This window comes from Ovis aries, chromosome 10, assembly GCF_016772045.2.
Source record: "Ovis aries strain OAR_USU_Benz2616 breed Rambouillet chromosome 10, ARS-UI_Ramb_v3.0, whole genome shotgun sequence".
Lineage (NCBI taxonomy): Eukaryota > Metazoa > Chordata > Mammalia > Artiodactyla > Bovidae > Ovis > Ovis aries.
Window position 1 is genome coordinate 21,348,787 of NC_056063.1, and position 5,068 is coordinate 21,353,854.

Here is a 5,068-nt window from a genome sequence, read left to right on the forward strand (position 1 = left end):
TTTTAATTTTTTAATATAGAAAATGTTCACTCTTGAGTTTAACCATCTATCCTTTTCTTAAATTGAACTTTCTTCCATCATTCCTAATTCTTTACCCAGAGATTCATTAAATATTCGTCTTTCATCCTAGTCATAATTTGGTGACAGTATAACTTTTTGATGTTTCTTCTTTTGTATGTTTCATCCGCATGGCTTATTTATTTTACCACTAGAGATTTGTATCTCTTAATCTCCTTCACCTAATTCCACCCTCCCCACTCCCTTACACTTTTAATTATTGTAGCTAATGAATTATTCTTGACTCTGCCATTGAAAATATGTATAATAATAGCTGGACTCTCTTTGGTTTGGTCTGCGAGTTAATGGGAAAAGCATCATTTGGCTCTTTTCCAAACTTCACGATTTCAGAGTCTCTTTCTGCATCTGAGAATAATGATTCCTCTCAGGATTGTTGGGAGGTTTACACGAGATGATATTCCTGTAGCACCTGGCATTGTACTTGGAGCATAGATGGTTCTCAGTACAAGTTAGTTTTATTTTTTACTTATGGTACCATCATGCCTGTTGTCATGGTTTCATTAAGGCTTGACTATTTTAAGAATCGCCTTGGATACACGAAAGTGGGGCTGTGGAATTCTTGTTGGTTTGCTTTCTTATGGTTGAGTCCCTTTATCTTTTCTCTAGATGTATCAAGGTGGGGTTACTCTGTCCTCTTTTTACTGCCACTTCTCAAACTTGTTCTCCCTGAAAGTCAGGGGTCAGGGGAGGTGTGTGGCTGGTGGGTGGCGGTCCTGTGTTCTCTTTTGCAAACTTTTCTCTCTCTCCATTTGCCATCTTGTTCTGAAATGGTGTGTTCACTGCCTCCATTGGCCTCCTGGGGGGCAAGGGCAGTGTATCCTGGGTCTTCCATGGGGAGTATTGGGTTGGCCAAAAACTTTGTTTGGGCTTCTCCGTAGATGGTGCAGAAAAACCCAAATGAACTTTTTGGCCAACCCAATATATTGAGGTGGTGGTTTAGTCTCTCCATCGTATCCAACTGTTTTGCAACCTCATGGACTGAGTGTGGCTGGCCAGGTTTCCTCTATCCATGGGATTTTCAAGGCAAGAATACTGGAGTGGGTTGCCATGTCCTCCTCCAGGGGATTTCCCCAACCGAGGGATCATACCTGCATCTCCTGCATTGGCAGGTGGAAACTTTACCAACGGAGCCACCCAGGAAGCCTGATATATTGCAGTAGGGATGACATTTTAACTACCCCCAGTTTAGCTGTCCTCCACCGGAAGACTGGACATTATAATTTGGCAACTAGTGGGCTGAGGTCCACCCTCAGACAGATTTTGTCTGTATATGCTACGTTTTTAGAAGTTTGAATTGGGAGCCAAGCTTGAAAAATCTGGATTTCACATACAAGTCCAGCTTGTTGGCTTCTCTTGACAAATGAGAAGATGTAGCCGGAAGTCCCCCTCCTGTAAATCCCTGCTCTGCCCACTTGGCCCTGAGAGGCCATGCCCACACCACCCCTGCTGCCTGCTGGCAGGAAGACAGCGCATGGTGAGCAGAGAGCTGTTTTGGCTTCCTCTGAGTCTGAACGGTACGCTTCCCCTTTTAAGGGGTCAGGGGTTAGAGGGTTTGTTTTTGTCTTTGTGTTTGTTTTTCCGGTATTTAGAAGAAGGAGGAGAAATTGAAAGATAACCAAAATGCCTATATTTCTAAAAAATTAGGTGGGGGTGGAGGGAGGTAATTAAGACGCCTTTATAAGAGAACCTGATGTTGCACACAGTAAATAAATGTGTAAATAAAGACAAGTATTGGGAAATTAGGTGTGGCAACCTACCGTTTCTGGACGCCTTGTAACAGTGTTTGGGGCCAGGGACCCAGGTCCCAGAAGCCTGGGTTTGACTCAGTAAGCTTAATTAAACTTTATTTTGGGGCTTCCCTGCTGGCTCAGTGGTAGAGAATCCACGTGCCAACGCAGGAGACACAAGTTCGATCCCTGTTCCAGGAACGTCTCACATGCCGGGGAGCAGCTAAGCCCGTCAGCCACAGCTGTTGAACCTGTGCTCTAGAGCCCAGGAGCTGCTGCTCCTGAAGCCCATGGCTGTGGACATTCCTGCTGCTGCTGCTAAGTCGCTTCAGGCGTGCCCGACTCTATGAGACCCCATAGACGGCAGCCCACCAGGCTCCCCCGTCCCTGAGATTGTCCAGGCAAGAACGCTGGAGTGGGTTGCCATTTCCTTCTCCAATGGGCATTTCTGCTTTAGTGACTGAAAATTTTTCTCTTGTAGAACTGCTCTAGGAATTAGCGATGCTCCCTGGGGCCTCCTCCTTCTCTCCTGACAGCTGCGTTCCCTCAGCTCACTCTAAATGTAAACATATTCACAGGCATTGACATTTTTCTGATTACCTTACATTCTGGGATGCTCATCACTGTGTTTCTCAAGGCCTCCAGCTCAGGACTTAGAATGTGGTAGGCAAAACTGGGGCCATAGAGGCTTGTGTTGTATGTTGTTTTACAGTGAGGCCTCCCCCAGTTTATAGGTGGTGGTTTGCTCACTAAATCGTGTCGGACTCTTGCGACCCCATGGACTGAAGCCCACCAGGCTCGTCTGTCCATGGGATTTCCCAGGCAAGAACACTGGAGTGGTTTGCCATTTGCTTCTCCAGAGGATCTTCCTGACCCAGGGATTGAACCTGTGTTTCCCGTATCTTCTGCATTGCAGGCAGATTCTTTACCCGCTGAGTCATCAGGGAAATCCCTGGTTTATAGGGTTCACTCTGAAACTAGCTGTCAGGTAGCACTAGTGGTAAAGAACTCGCCTGCCAATGCAGGAGAAGTAAGAGATTTGGGTTCGATCCCTGGGTTGGGAAGATCCCCTGGAGGAAGAAATGGCACCCCACTCCAGTATTCTTGCCTGGAGAATCCCAGGGACTGAGGCATCTGGTGGGCTGCAGTCCGTCCATAGGGTCGCACACAGTCGGACATGACTGAAGTGACTTAGGACACACGCACGCAAATGGTGGAGTGTCTTACATTTTTTGGTACTGTGAACAGAAATCAACCTGGCAGGAGGCTCAGGTATCTTGCAGAATCCAAGGACGGGGATGGATTCGGGCTTTAAGAAGGGAACTAAGGACTGGAGCCTCGCTGCTGCTCATGGGTTGGTTTGTGTCTGCTTCATTCTTTTCTCTTGCTCACGCTGGCTTCCTGTGTTTCTTACTTAGTCCACATGGCTGTCAGCTGCTCCTGAGTTTTACATGTTATAGCCTAGATGAGCAGAGAGAGATGATGTCAGGCTCCCAGTCCCAGTTCCAGAATTCCTGGGGAAGGGACTTACTGGTCCCCAGCCAGGTCATCTGTCCATTCTAGGATTGTGCCCAGAAGCAGAGCCCTGCTGCAGGAATGTAGTAGTCACCGCTGCAGCCTGGGGGTGGGGAGTAGAGGGCAGGTCTCAGCAAAGAGGGGCTTCCCAGGTGGCTCAGTGGTAAAGAAACCGCCTGCCAATGCCCTAGCTGCGGGTCCTGAAGAGTAGGAAATGGCCACCCACTCCAGTATTCATGCTTGGAAAATTCCAGAGGCATTCTGGTGGGCTCTAGTACATAGGGTCGCAAAGAATCGGACAAGATTAAGCTTGCACATGCACGCTCAGCTAGAGATGTAAGGTCAGCAATCCAGCATGTGCCCACCGCTTGGGTGGAGCAGGGTGGGTGGGGTTGTTGTCCTGGTAGCCGCAGAATGATGAACTCAGACTCTTGCTTTTCTCATGATTTTCACTGCCCTCTTTCCCTTGAGGTCTGCTCATGTATACAGCCCTTGACACTTTCAGGTAGACATTTCTCCTCACTGCTTCATTGGCTGATTTGACATGTTGACTGCTGCTTTCCTCTAGTGAATATAAAGTGAGGGCTGGGTAGACATTTCACAACTAGTGCTGAGCACAAAGCTATTGTTATTTGAGAAATTTCAGCACTGGTGGGTGGACCCCACGTGGTGACCATATTTCTAAACTCCAAAACACATGGCAATGTAAAAGATTTTTTTCCTGATGGATGAGTATAGATAGATGGATGAATGTATATGGATGGATCGATGAATATATATCGATAGATCAGTGAATATATATATATATATGTAGATAGATAAACAGTATATTTTGTTATATATTTAGTGAACTGAAATTCAAAGAACGGCTTGAAACTAGACTGCTGAGCACATAAGGACACTGTCTTTATCCTATTTCAGGGAGGAGGCTGAAAAAACTCCAGGATATTAATGGTAAGGAATAATAGTTTACATTTACTGAGTACCTGCCATGTGCCGGGCCCTGTGTTCAGCCCTCTCGCAGCCTTTTCTTATCTAACCCTCCAAATGATTTTAGGAAGCTAGTATTTCACTCTTAGTTGAAAGACAGGGATCAGATGCAGCCGAGAAGCAGCAGAATGGGGATGTGCATGCCCCTAGTTCCTTGGCCCCCACAGCCCTGTCACACATCCTCCCTGCGCTACACGAGCCCTCAGAGCTGTAGAGGGGCCAGCGAGGAGCCTCCACGGACATCACAGCAGGCTGAACTTGGTTTTTCAGAGGAAAAGCTAGCAGATCAGTCAACAAGTGACAATGCAGATTAAGTGAAAAGAGGGCAGACATCCTTTTTCCATCTGTGCGATGCCTTCTTCATCTGCTCTAAGTATGGGTATTACAAAACTGTCGATATAACTAGGAATGATATCAGGAAGAGCTATGCATTTCCTGGTGGACAGCAGGGTCTGTGAATGATGAGGGCCTTTTGGGCTCCGTGGGTGTGTTTTTAGGCTGATCCGTCTCACATAACCAGACCTCTGGAGATCGGTGGTCCTTGTCTCTCTTCGTCCTGCCATCTCAGCCTGTGGCTTTCATCCCTACGGTTGCCCCATGATTGAAGACGGTTCTCTGGCTTTCAGTGTCACATGTGGTCATAAATTGATCACAAGGCCACCTAGCTGCAGGGGAGGATGGTGCCTTGTTTATTCATTGATTGATTTTTAACACTTTTTTTTTTTTTTTTCTTTTTGGTCATGCCACATGGTATGCAG

At 46.8% G+C, this 5,068-nt stretch overlaps 1 protein-coding gene across 2 annotated transcripts in view; it reads left to right on the top strand.

Moving 5' to 3' along the window:
• Positions 1 to 5,068, top strand: part of WDFY2 (WD repeat and FYVE domain containing 2) — a 183,924-nt gene that overhangs the window by 13,918 nt on the left and 164,938 nt on the right. The gene's annotated exons all lie outside the window — the stretch shown is intronic.